This window comes from Panthera onca, chromosome C2 (genome assembly GCF_046562875.1).
Source record: "Panthera onca isolate mPanOnc1 chromosome C2, mPanOnc1 haplotype 2, whole genome shotgun sequence".
In the NCBI taxonomy this organism is placed as follows: Eukaryota; Metazoa; Chordata; class Mammalia; order Carnivora; family Felidae; genus Panthera; species Panthera onca.
The window spans coordinates 122,381,468-122,395,433 of record NC_138347.1 but is presented as its reverse complement, the minus strand read 5'-3'; the positions used below and the strand labels follow the sequence as shown (position 1 = coordinate 122,395,433).

General features: G+C 48.8%; 1 protein-coding gene across 3 annotated transcripts in view; it reads left to right on the top strand.

The window, feature by feature from the left end:
- The first annotated feature begins 5 nt into the window (after positions 1-5).
- PXYLP1 (2-phosphoxylose phosphatase 1) overlaps positions 6-13,966 on the top strand; it is a 78,020-nt gene continuing 64,059 nt past the window's right edge. The window contains exon 1 of one of the 3 annotated variants that reach the window (XM_060638800.3): positions 6-137. The gene's annotated coding sequence lies outside the window, so the exon portion shown is untranslated. Of the gene's footprint in view, positions 138-566; positions 696-13,966 lie in introns of those variants that run through there. The other 2 variants (XM_060638803.3, XM_060638801.3) reach the window with 2 other exon arrangements.

Below are 13,966 nucleotides of genomic sequence, written 5' to 3'. Positions count from 1 at the left end.
CTGCGGCATGCTGTGCTGCCCCGAGGTCGGTGCACGCAGCCCTCGCCTCCCCCCGCAAAGGGCTGAGCAGGCGGCGAGTGCCGAACCGGGCGCGCAGCGGCGGAGCCGGAGCCGGAGCCGGGCCGGGACCATGGACGGTGAGTGGCAATGGTCCGGGGCCCGGCTGGTTGTCTTTTGGGCTGAGCGGCGCGGAGGCTTGGAGCGGACAGGCGTCCCAGGGTTGAGAGCCCGAGGGGATCCTCGGGACGCGCCCAGGCCGGGACGACGGGACTGAGTCTCCGGTGGGAGAGTGGGGCTGGGGCGGGCTTCAGAGCACCGGGTCTGAACCCCCCGACTGAGCTTCCTCCTCCATTCCCGCTCCTTCCCCAAACCCCAGCCCCCGACTCGCTGTTTCTCCCCCAGGCCACCCCGGCCTCCGCCCCGCCGCTCCCTGTCTCCAAGCCTCAGCACCCTCTAACTCTGCCAAGGATTCCGGCGCCCTCTCCCGAGCCCTCGCCCCCACCTCCCTCAAACCCGCTGCCTCGGGCTTCCTCCACCTCCAGCCCGTCGCCCCTCCGGCCCCGCCTTCCTCCACCGCGTCCCCGCCCCGCCAACCAGCTCCCGCCCGGCGCCCGCGCTCCTGCGCCTAATTCCAGCCCCAGCTGGACCTCCCAGGATCCCGGTTCCCGCGGCGCTTCGAACCTGCTGGTCTCCAGGTGAGAAGGCGGCGGCAACTTCTCCGCGGCCTTTCTCGGGGGTGAGGCTGGCACCCCCGCAGCCGCCTGCGCCTGGCGCCTGCGGGAGTCCCGGGGCCCCGCCGAGGAACCGCTCCGCGCGCGGGCTGGCGTGCCTGGGTGCTAAGGTTGGGGCTGCGTGCTCCAGATCCCACGGCCTTGCTTTTGCTCGTCTGGAGCGATCTAATAACGAAGCCGGCTTTGTCACACACCAGAAATGGAATTGGCTTAGAGCAGGTTGCTTTCTTTGTGGCAGCAGCGGTCTTTCAAGTTGTACCTGTGGATGGTTCAAGGATTAGCGGTGCAGGAGGACGTGGAGCCATATTTTCCCGCTTCTCTGGGCGTTCGGAGGCTGTAAAGGGGTCCCCCCGGGGAGCGAGGCTTTCACCGCCTGAGTGGCCAGTGCCTTCGTGGGAAGGCAAGGATGCTTTGTAGGCTTTCAAAAAGTAAAATCAGGAGAGATGTGAAATTAGATCGATGCAAATGGGGAAGCGTGGGGTGGATGGCCAAGGGGGCCTCAAGAGGGCTTCATAACTTGGGGACATTTGTTGCCTATGATGCGGAGGGCCCCCTGTGAACCCGAGTATAGAGCAGACCATGCCCAGCCTAGGCTTACAAACGTGACGTGACTGCAAACGGAGCTTGGCAACAGTTCCTTCTCCTTGGAGGTGTTGGTGCTCAGCCTGGACATCTGTGGGAAGAGAGTTCAAAGCAGATGGTTTGAAAAGCCTCGTGTTCCCTAGAGAGGGGTGGAGATGCACTGGTTACAGCCTGAAAAGCCAGTGCCTGAATCTCCCCGCATCCCTTCTCCTGGCTTTCCTTAAGTCTTGTTTTAAATTAATTGCTCATTTCAGAGAAAGGACACATAGGGGATACTTCTCTTTCAGGAATTAACTCCTGGCCAGTCCACCCTCACTAATGGTTGGGAGGCTGCTGTGGGGCACCAGGGACAGGATGGGTCACTGGGTCTCTGAAGCCTAAGGCTCTGAGCATTTGTGAAACTTGCAGTATCCGTAAGTTGTTGTTGTTGTTGTTGTTGTTTTTCTATTGATTGGCCTGAATAGTAATTAGCTCAATATTCTTTCAGCATTGAAGAGTGAATTAATGAGTAATTAGCCCAAGGTCACACTGGGGCTCAGTAAGCTCCCTCTAAGTGCCCACAAATTGCTGAGGGCACCTTCTTAGTCCTCATCATGCTGTTCAGTGGTGAGTTGTTGACTGTCAGATGCCCCACTAGCCAGGAATGCCTTCAGCGGGGACCATCTCTGTCAGCACGCAGCCTGGCACCCTCTAAGTGATAGGTACTCAGTGTTTTCTCTAGTAAACAAAATGGATCCCCCTCTTGAATCTAGTCTGAGTCCATGACTCTTGTTTTTCCATTGTGCTGCACTGTTTTCAAAATATTGTCCTTAAATTCATCAATTTTTTAAAAAATGCATCCTGTCACTGGAGACAGACTCCTTTTTGTGTTTATTTGGGAGCAGAGCACTCGGTTTATGGGTCTCTATAGCTGGGTCTCTAACCTCAGTGGGGACTCCAGAATTTCCGTGAAGGAAATCAGCTGTCCTCAGCCTAGAATTGGGGTGAGGGGGTGATGGGCACTCTGGGGAGCTAAGGCTGTTTGCTGAGGGGTGAGGCCCTCACAGCTTAACCTGTAGGGCCCTGAGTTGTGACTGAAGCTCCCCCCGCCGCATCTCTCATCCATGTCTATAATGGGAAGGAGCACTCAGGGAGACCAAGCAGTGCTTGAAGAGCCCTGCCGGCCGCTTCAGATTGCACCATCTTTAGTCCAGTGGGTACTGTTCACCCCAACTTTCCCATGGAGAGCTGGGAGCAGTTTCTGGCAATGTGGTTTGTGGCTCTGTTGGGGCTGGTGGTTTAGGATGGGGTTTCTGTTTGTTGGAGGTGGCTGTTACCCACCAACAGGTCAGCAAAGTCCAGCTCTTCTTCCTCTGTCAAAGGCCGGCCCTGAAGAATACGACCAGAGGCGGAGGGGGTGGGAATGCCCCGTGCCACCTTTTTTCAGGAATCCCGCAAGGCTGCCATTCAGAATGTTACTTGGATGTGGGAACCGGCACTGCCCACAGGTTAAGGGTTGTCATGGGCTTATCTTTCTTCCCCAGACTGTCTCAGTCTCCAAGCCTGGCTCCTACCCAGAATTCCTGCCGCTGAAGATGAAAAATCTGTTTTGTAGAGGAGGTTTAATTAATGCCTGCGGTTTGTGAGTGAGACAGGGAGGGAGGGAGAGAGAGGGCAGTGGTGCCTAGTCTCAAGGTGGGTAAGGAGAAGGATGGGAGAATATCCAGGGTCCTGGAAAAACAGCAGGAGTAGACTTCAGCCCCAGGGCATTGCCTTGGGACAGGGCTTTTGGTTGGTGGATAAGGATGTATGCCCACATTCTGGGATAGGGGTTACCAGTAGAAGAGTCACTGAGATAGGAAAAATAGCTCGCAGTAGCCTGAAATACGATTTGTTGGGCTCACTGTTCACCTTTCCAGAAAACCTTGAAGGACAGCTGAGAGCTGGACTTAGCACAGTGAGAGTGCAGAGCTATTTTAAGTTTTTGAATGAGGGTTGTGCTGGGCCCCTTTGGAAATGGCTTGAGTGACATTAAGCTGGGGTTGGCCCTGGGGAGTCACCTCACACCTGCGATACTGAGGGAGAGAGCCCAAGAGAGTGGCAAAGAAGAAGCAGCTGGCAGAGTCCGTGTGCTGCATTTAGGGGTGAAGAAGAGGCAACAGCTGCTTTCTGGTAGGATGGTGGGCCTTTTGACAGAAGCAGCCTTCCAGGGACCTTTGTTTTAAATGTTTTTATTTTATTTTTGAGAGAGCATGTGCGCGTGCAGGGAAGGGCAGGGGGTGGGGGGGTTGGCTGGGAACAGAGGATCCCAAGCAAGGTCTGCACTGACAGCTTTGGCACTGACTGCATTGAGCCCAGTGTGGGGCTCAAACTCATGAACCTCAAGATCATGACCTGAGCCAAAGATGGCCCCTCAACTGACTGAGCCACCCAGGTGCGCCCCCCCCCCCCACCCCAGGCACCCTTCTTGAACCTGTTGGGCAGCCTGGCAGATGGAACAGGGCCTGCTGAAGCCCCCCTCCCCGCCCAACCTGCAGATCCTGGAAGGCAGCCACGCACGAGGAGGCACCTGTGAACCGGGAATGAATTGCGGAGTCTGCTCTGAGTTCCAAAGGCAGGAGGGTCAGGATTATTTAACTGGACCACAGACTCCAGCCTGCTAGCCTCCACCCCCAGAAGGCTGCTGTGAAGGTTCTTGGGCCTTGGTTAGGGAAACCCCGGGCTTTTGGAAGGTTACAGTTCAATCAGTAATGAAGAGAGGAGCAGTCCCAGGAGCATGGATGTAGATAAGTGATTGAAAAGGCATTGAAAAACTTGGAGGGGCCTTGAGGAGTAGTTCCTGCAGCCAGGGGTAGCCTTCAGTGTGTGCTCTGGGCTGGGTCATCCATGCACCTGCCCTCCCTTCCTTTGTCCCTCCCTCCTCCTCTCCTTGCCCAGTCTCATCCTTCTGTACTGCAAACCTCGGGGAGCTGCCTCTGTGCTGGCACCCTGGGGTAGAAGAGAATTGGGGTGACTCAAACATCTAGTAGTAGCAACTAAGAACTTTAAAATTCTGTTTATGTTTGCCCACTTGCCTCCCCAACTTATACATTGATGTTTCTGTATTATGGGGCATCCTTTTGTCATGTGCTTGCCACTCTGGGCCTCTGTGTGTAACCGACTTCCTCAGAGAGAGCTGTAATCAATAGCATGGAAACCAGAGCTTTAAAAAACAAACAAAGATGAAAATTATTGCACCTGGTTTTGACAACCCCTTCCCCTCCTCTCTGCTTGTTTGTGGTTAAAGTCATAATTTACACCAAATTTACAAATAGTTTGAATACTATTTGTCCTACCACTCAATTATTAGGAGACCTGTGTCTTTTCCACTAACAAAACCATAGCTTACTTTCCTAGAACTACCTCATTCTTGGATCCCGTACCGAACTTTAGGCCTTCAGAGATACAGCCATATCATTTTGAGCTTTTAAACTATAAAATAAGCTATAAAATAAAATGAAGCTCTTGCTTGCTAATTTTGTCATCTAATATGGGAGAATCTGAAGTTAGAATAAAACATGTTACTGCCTTGTTAACTCTTTATGCTTCTAAAATGAAAGAAGCAGTTGGATTAAGGTGGAAGAACGTTATTATGGTAGAAATGTCTGGAAACTCAAAAATAATAAAGGAGGGACACAGTCTTACAGAAATAAACTGTTAAATTTTAAACATTGTTACTAAAATGTGCAGAGGTATAAATAGGAATTTGTATAGGAGTATAAGCAAGTATAGAATTTTAATGAGTGTAGATAAGTATAGAAACTTTAGTCAGTCATTTTGTTGAAATATTTAATTAAGTATTTAATATTATGATCATACATTATTATGCTTATGCAGTACCTTACCATATAAAAATTTTTTTTTAATGTTTATTCATTTTTGAAAGGGAGACAGAACACAAGCGGGGGTGGAGCACAGAATCTGAAGCAGGCTCCAGCCTCTGAGCTATCAGCACAGACAGAGCCCGACGCGGGGCTCAAACTCCTGAACCTTGAGATCATGACCTGAGCTGAAGTCAGATGCTCAACTGACTGAGCCACCCAGGTGCCCCAGTACCTTACCATATAAATAGGCAACTGAGCCTGTGATCTTAAGTCCTTCCAGCAAGTCTTGGATCTTAGAGATGAGGAAATGGGACCACAGGGTGTTTCAAAAGGCTTCTCCTAGAATGTAGAACTCTTGAGAAGAGAAATATTATGTAAACTTAGGTATTCCTGCTACAGTTGCTTGATAACCAAATGTGACTACATAGTTATTTGAAAATTACAGGTAGTCTCCTGCTTAGGGGTAAAAGTGGGTATTGGTTTTCTTTAAAATGTTCTGCAGGTCAAATAGACAGAACCAGCATGTGATCAGCACCACCAGAAACCTCCTGGAAGGATTTCTCAGGGTTTGTGGATGTAAGAGGTTCTCTGCTGATGACTTCCCAGTACTAGAGTACCTGAAGACCTGTGTATTCAGCATAGTACAGTAGTGAAGAGTATAGACTCTGAAGCCATTCTGGCTTGGAATCCTGGATCTGTCATTACTAGTCTTGTACACCTGGACAAGTTACTTAACTACTCTGTGCCTCAGTTTCTTCATTTGTAAAATTGAGATGATGATAAAAATTGAGATGCTATTATTGTGAGGCTAAAATGAGTTCGTACATGACGAGGACTTGGAACGGTGCCTAGCACATGATATGCTTTAAAAATGTTAGCTGTTGGGGCACTTGGGTAGCTCAGTCGGTTAAACGTTAAACTTAGGCTCAGGTCATGATCTTCTGGTTTGTGAGTTTGGGTCTCGCATTAGGCTCTGTGGTGTCAGGGCAAAGCCCTCTTGGGATCATCTGTCTTCTCCCCCCCACCCCCTCCGAAAAAAGAGAAATAAACATTTAAAAATAAATACATTTTTTAAAAGTAAAAAAATGGTAGCTGTTATTACCATTCATTCATTCCTTAAAAATATGTTTTTGGTGCCAACCAACCTCACCAAGTTGATGGATATAGGAGAATGGACAAGACACACATAGCCTGTCCCAGTGGAACAGAGGACTTGATGCTTAAGTTCACAGTGAAGGACCTGAATGGTAGTGCAGACATTTCCCAGACGCTCACCTACCTCTTCGCCACCTATTATGATCATGAGGGCCTAGGGCAGGCCTATGAAGAGTTGACCATGGCAGGGGGTGGAGCTTATTATCTTGATCGGGTACACTCAGGTGTGATGTTGCCTTGCCCGCTGTTTAAGATATGCCCTCGATTCACAAGCACATGCTGGTTGTTAATGTTTTAACTATCACTCTTGGCCTCAGGTTGTTAGTGGGAAGTGTGATAAGAGACTGTAAACTCAGTATTTACTCACCTGCTTTGCCGGCACTGCTCTTGGTCCTGGTGGACAGCATACTGCCCTGACCACTGGTTCAGACTGGTGTTTCCGCAGCCCTAAAAGCCCCCCCAGTACTGTGAGAGACCCAATTCTGAGTGAGCAATAGCACGGCTGCTTAAGGGTGGCCGGGGGATTTGCACTGGGGCAGAAGGCCAGACCATCATGCTTCCTGTATCTGCCATAGTCAGAACCTTCTGGACATGAAGATCTCTGGGGGACTGTATTGATAGACTTGGATTTAATAACTGGTTCTGGAGAATGGAAGTCCTCACTTGCTCTGTGTGTCCTACAAAGAAACTCCCACGTGGAAGCCTGCCCAGCTAGCTAGCGCCTGCCATCACAGCCTGGCGCAGGCCTCTAGCCATGGACTGTGGACCGGAGAGCCCATGATCGCTACCTCAGGAACTTGAGCGCTTCTGCCTTGTGTGAATGTGATTGCTATAGCCTTGGCTTCACACTGGAGCACTTCTTGTTAATGTGTCGCCTGTCAGACTGAAAACCTAATAGCTCTCTTAGTGAGGAGCCTGCTTTTATTTGTTTTTGAACTACTAGAATTTGAAGTCAGGGAGATTTTGTCTTTTTTTTTTTTTTTTTTTTTAAATACTTGCCCCATGCTTGGAAAATAAAGAAATGACAAAAAATGTCTTTCACTTTTAAAAGCCATTTATTTGTATGCAGGCAGAACTGAGTTAAGCAGAGGGGAACCTTTCTTTAGTTTCCACGTGGTTCCCCGGGTGCTCTAACTTTTCTGGTCTTGGTTGCCTCACGATTTCCCAGATGGGGTCATCTTTTGTCACCAGTTTGTCTGTCTCCATCACAGTTCCTAATGGAAACCTAGACCTGAAAATCAAAGCTTGGATATTTATGGTTGAAGGTCATCGCACTGACAGTTGATTTTTTTTCTTGTTGTTGGCTCCATCTTCAAGGTGAAAAATAACTGTTGTCTTTGAGAAAGGCGTATTTCAGGAGATGGCTAATGTCAGGCAGGAAGATGCAGGTACGTCTGCCTCGTTCTTGGTTCATCTAATTTCCATGTTAGTAGCATATGATTTTTTATTGGTGCATCTTGCTCCAATGACTGCTGATTATCTTGGAACAGCTGCATTAATTGATGGTGTTTAACAACTCAACGTACAGTAAGTAATTGCAGTTGGCTTGGCTGAGCAGAACAGGTTCTTTTTTACTGGCTTTTTAGCTCAAGGAGTGTTTTCTCTGTGTGCTGAATGCCAGAAAGGGAGTTGGGGACACTTTGCCCCAGTGCCTGCCCACGACTCAATGCTCACACTCCCCTGGGACACTGCCTGCCGTCCTAGCATCTTTTCCCACTGCGTGCACATTGTCTTTGCACGGGCCTGTCTCCTCAGCTTGACGGGGAGCTCCTGGAGGCCGGGGCTCACATCCAGCACGTCTCTCTGACTCTTCAGCTCTGAGCACAAGGACTCTCATGGAATATGCCTCAGGAAAGGTTGGGTGAATGAATGATTGGCTGGTTGCAAATCAGTCAGGTTTGCTTTTAGCTGCAAGTAACAAAGTCCTACTTTAGTGGTTTAAGCATATAATGGTTTCTTTCTTTCATGTAACAAGATGTCCAAATGTAGGTGGTTGCTAGCATTAGTTTCAACAGCTGATGTCTGTCTGGACTGACATTTCTGTTATTTTCTTGGCCTGTCCTTCATGATGGTGAGATGACTACGGCAGGAAGGAGGCGCCAGCCACACTGCTACCTTTGATCAGGAAAGCAGACGTTTTCCCCAAGACACTGAGCAGACTTCCCCTGACATTTCACGTGTCACATGACCAGTCCCAGTTTAAAGGGCCATGTGACTATTTAGCAGGGCACACTGTTGCCAAGAATCGTTGGGTGGGCTCACTGCTAAACAAATAACCCAAATATGCTTGAAGACTCAAATATGGTAGGCATTTACTTTTTGCTGACAGAAAATCCAAAATGGCTGTTCCTAATTAGTGGGGAGTTCTCTTCCAACAGGTGATTAAGGGACCCAGGCTCTTAATTCTGCCATGCTTGTTTACATCAATCAGAAGAGGAGGGAGCCTGGAGGATGGTGTGTGGGAGAATTTTATGGGCCAAGCTTGGAGGTGGTGAATTAATTCCAGTGATATTCCATTGGCAGGGGCTCAGACACATGGCCACACCTCCTGGAAGAGAGGCTGGGGAATGTGGTCCAGTGCCTAGGAAGAAGAGGAGTTGGGTTTTATGATTAGCTGGCAGTCTCTGCCACACTGTCCCTCCCACCCCCGCCCAAATCAGAATTCTCTTAGCAAGGAAGAAGGCATGAATGTTGAGGGACAACTAGGGGTGTCTGTCCTAGAAGGAAATAGTGTGCTAAGAAGGCTACCTCCCAAAATAGTCTTCATTTCCAGATCATCTGTCTTAAATCCCTGCTTCTGTTCCTACCTTTCGGAACTGGACCAGAACAATAGAAGGTCCTCATTATCCCTGTTTCTTGACCCCAGGCCTGTTCTTAACAGCTTTAAGGGAATGAGTCATAATTGATCCCCCTCGGCAGTTGAAGATTACCCCACGGGAAATGGGATTCAGCACCCCTAGGCCAGAGGAGTTCTGAGCCTTTGAGACCTTCTTGCCAGTGAGCCTTTCAAGTGCCTCCACTCACCTAGCCTTCCAAAGTTTCTCTTCCTCTTCAGCCCCCAGCCTAGCCCACCCACATCCGGAAGGGAGCAAGGGATGCAACACAGAGTGACCCCTGCTTCCCACTCAAATGATTTGAGAAATCTTTTCCCAGCCACTTCCTGCTAGTTTTTCTCTGTAAACATTAATAAATGACCCACTTATCTACTGAGTTAAAGTGTTTTATTCCTGTTCCGTTTGTGGTAGGTTTCTGTGACACGTGTTTCTCCATCCACAGTATCTTTCTTGGTGCCCTTCTTTACTCCCTCCCTTCCTTTCTTCCCACACACACCTACTGAGCCACCTGCTGCTTCCTCAGCTCTGTGTTCGCCCAGCCCTGCAAGCAGTAGGCGGGGAAGCTGACCTGAGCCTGTGTGTTGACGCATATGATGGGAGGGCTGTGGTTGCCCAATACTGGGGGGCCTCACCTAGCATTGGGGTCAGGGAAAGCTTCTAGGAGGGGCTGCCTTTTGCGCTGCATTTAAGGATGAGTAGGAGTTAACCAGGTCAAGAAGGCACTTGGGCCAAGTGAGTGGGCACAGACACTGAATTACGAGAAGGGGCATGTGGCGGTTGGGAGAGAACGGTAAGTCCAGTGCGCCAGAGTTCGGGTCCAGCACTGTGGTCATTTATTCGTTTAACAGAGAGCGGTGAACTAGGCAGATAAGGTCGCAGCCCCAAGGGAGCTCAGGGTCTGGGCTGGAAGAGGGAATGAGGCTGTAGGGGAGGGTGGGCGGGAATCCGAGGTGGGCTTGGCTGCTGTCCCAGCCACTGCCCTGAAGGGTTTGCTGTTGCAGGCTGAGCAGGATGTGGGCCCACTGACTGTGCTGTTCGCCTCTCCTGCCCCGTCCCTCTGTTTCCGATTCATTTCTGGTCCTGTGCCCGGGCATTACTCAGGCCATGGAAATAGAGGCTGGCACAAGAACACCAGCATGTAGTCAGTGAGGAAAGTTGAAACTGTCATCACATATCAAAGTATATACGCCAGCTGGATTTTTGACGGAGCGCTTTCTCGGAGCCCCAAGGATGAGGTCCTCAAGTTGGTTTACGATTTTTTTCCCTCTCCTTTCAACTCCTACCAATACTTCTGGCTACTTGGCTCAGAATATGACCTAGCTGTGTCTGTTTCCCACCCTGTGAACACATTGAAATCTAAGTGAGGTTTGCCCTTGCTGTGGGCTGGCCTGTTGGGAGAGGCCGGGTCACCTCTACGGGCCCATTGGGTACTGCTCCATGGTCCACGAGGGTGTCCCTCCAGGCAAGGACTACGTGAGCACCCCCTGAGAAGGGAACTGTTGTCACCAGCAGGCAGGTCTGCTCAATTCCCCGAGGAAATGGGGGCTGTCAGCTGCCTTCATTGTGACGAATGGCCCCAGGGTGCTTTCCTTCTTTCTCTCTACCCATCCCTGTTCGTTATGGTGGAATTGACGGTGCTAGGGAGTGGGGTGCAGAGAGGAACTTTTGTGCTAGTCTGAGCCCAGGGCTGAATGTATGGCATTGTGTTTCCAGGTAGGGAAATCTCAGTCCATAGAAGGAAACTCCACCAGCCCCATGGTGTCTACTGGGTGCCTTCTTGGTGCTAAAGGCTGTAGGGAATATATAGTAATAAAATGAGAAAAGGAGGATCGTTACTACCTGTGATGTGATTTATAATAAGAAATATATGTTCGTTCATCCCTGTTTCTGGCGCAGACCCCCTAAACTGTGCTGGGACCCAGGAAGGTGTCTTTTGTTACGTTAATGAAGTGATGGTTTTTGAAAGCCCCCAGGTAACTAAGGATGGGGACCGGTTGCTGGCAGAACCAGCCTGTGATTAGAAGGTTGGAACTTTCAGTCCCATCCCCAGACCTCCAGGGAGGGGAGAGGGGTCGGAGGTCAAATCAGTTGTCAATGGCCAACGATTTAATCAGTCATGCCTATGTAATGAAGCCTCCATAAAAACACAAAAGGACGGGTTTGAAGAATTTCCAGGGAGAGCACTTGGGGGTGCGGGAGACTAGCACCCTGGGAGAGAGCATGAAAACTAGGTGACCTTTCCCACATGCATATTTTTCCCTGTGCACCTCTTCCATCTGACTATTCCTGAATTCTGTCCTTTTATAGTAAACCGGTGATCTAGTAAGTAAAATGTGTCTCTGGGTTCTGTGGGCCACTCTAGCAAATTAATTGAACCAAAGAGGGAGACAGACCTCCAGTCAGAAGCACAAGGGACAACCTGGCTTTGCCATCGGCCTCTGAAGTGGTGAGGGCTGGGGGGAAGCTGAGCCCTTAACCTGTGGACTCTGACGCTATCTCCAGGCAGGTAGGGTCAGAATTGAGTTGAGTTGTAGGACACTCAGCTAGGGTCAGAGAACTGCTTGGTGATGTGCGGGGAAAACTCATACATACGCTAGACTTAGGTACGGAATCCTTAGTACCCTAAGTGCAGTCCCTTCCACAACCCCAGAAAGTGGGTGATTTTATATTCCGCTAGAATATAAGCTCTGTGAGGGAAGGGATTTTGGACTACTTTGGTCACTGCTGATCCCCAGCTTCTATAACTGTGCTTGGCATATTGCAGAGGCTCAGTAAATATTTGTTGAGTGAATAATCGAATCACCATTTACAGGTGAGGAAACCAGCTCAGAGAGGTTAAGTAACTTGCCTGAGGTACTGCAGCTGGTAAGCGGTGGAGTAAAAGGCCCGGCTCTCAGTCCCAGGGAGGCACCATGAGCTGTGACTTGGGGTCCCAGCCCCATTGCCCTTGGAATGTGGGCTCCTTCCAGGGTAGCCCTGGAGGAAGGCCTGCAGCCTGTCTGGCTGATACTCTGCCCAAATGCAGCACAAGCTTGGCAGAAGCTAGCATTTGTATGGTGACGAGCCGCAAGCCCCCAAATGTCAAAGCCGGCAAGGTTGTCTGCATTCTTGGCTGCCAGTGCCTTGCTGTAAACTCAAGGGTGAGATGTATATACACGAGTGTATCTGTCAGCTTTCTGAGTGATGTTTCTATGTTGCCGCCTTCATCCTGTCAGGCGTGTGTTCAGGAACCTTCTGTGGCTCCCTCCTCCTACAGCAGCCTAGTCTGGCCACACTCATTCTCCACCCTGTTCACTGATGAGTGACTGCATAAAACCTGTCATCAGTCAACAGTGTAGGGAGGGGTGGATTCTGCCTCTGCATGTGTACCACTGTATACATTATTTATCCTCCTTGAAATGCCTGCTCACATCAGGCATGCCCACTAACATCCTACCTGCCCTTGTAGCTTTAGCAGTTTCTGTCTCTTCCTTAAAGCCCCATCTGACCATTTAGCACATGTCCCCTTCCCTAACCCTGTAGCCTCAGTCTATTTATATAGTGCATTTCCTAATGGAGTTCCTGGAGCCCTGGTTTCTTTGGGTATGATGGGGCTTCTGCTGAGTGGGGCGCCAGACCCCTCCCAGTAAACTATGATTTTATCTTTCTTACACATCAGGTTTCATGTTGCATTAGTTTTGAAAGGAGGTACTCTTTCAAAACCACTGGTCTCTCAATAGCTTAGGTACCTGCCTTGTGACTTCTTGCTTAACTAACATTGTTTAAAAAATAATTTAAATAGGGGCACCTGGGTGGCTCAGTTGGTTGGGCGTCTGGCTTCGGTTCAGGTCATAATCTCACATCTCACAAGTTCAAGCCCCGCATTGGCCTGTGTGCTGACAGTTCAGAGCCTGGAGCCTGTTTCGGATTCTGTTTCTCCCTCCCTCTCTACCCTTCCCCCACTCTCACTCTCTGTCTCTCTCTTTCTCTCTCTCCCTCCCTCTGAGAAATAAATAAACATTTAAAAAATTGTTAATTTAAATAAATTCTACAGCTTTCTTTTTTTTCTGATTTTAAAAGTCATAAATGTTTAAGAAAATTTGGAAAATGCAAGACTATAAATGAGAAAAGAAGTCTTCCAGGATGCTACCACCTGCTTCAAGAGTTGTAAACCAGTCTTTCACCCTTGCAGTTTGTTTCAAAGCAGAGTAAAATTACTGTAGTCCCAGCCATAACCACTCCTAATATTAAGGGTCTATTTTCTCTTTCCAGGGTTTCTTTAAGAATTGTCACTTTTATTGATTTAAAAAAATAGCACTAAAGAGTATAACAGTAAAAAGTCTCACTCTCAGCCCTGTTTCAGATGACTCAGTCCAGTTTTATAATGTATCTTCTTTATAACGTAATTGAGCTCAAACTGTATATGCTGTATTATAGCTTGCTCTTTTGACTTAACATAACATTTTCTGTCATTACTAACCGTTTGTTATTTGTACCATAACACACTGTAAAAACAAAGCATTAAGTATGTGAGTAAATATTGAAAAGTCCACAGTAGAGATAACCACTATTAACTTGGGGACTATCTCCTTCCACACCTTATTCTGTAAGTTTACATGTTTTCTTAAAATTTCCTGGTATATGTTGAGTTGTGCAAATGTTTGTTTACCTTCAGAGACACCTATACAATAGATAAGCACTGTATCTATTATGCTGCTGAAATAGAGAACAGAGGCAAAAGAAAAAAATTAAATTTCTTTACAGTTTAGAGCCCATTGACAAGTCCTTGACACGGGCAGAGTGACCTTCCTGTAGGAGCTCAACCCCCTCGATGATGACACTT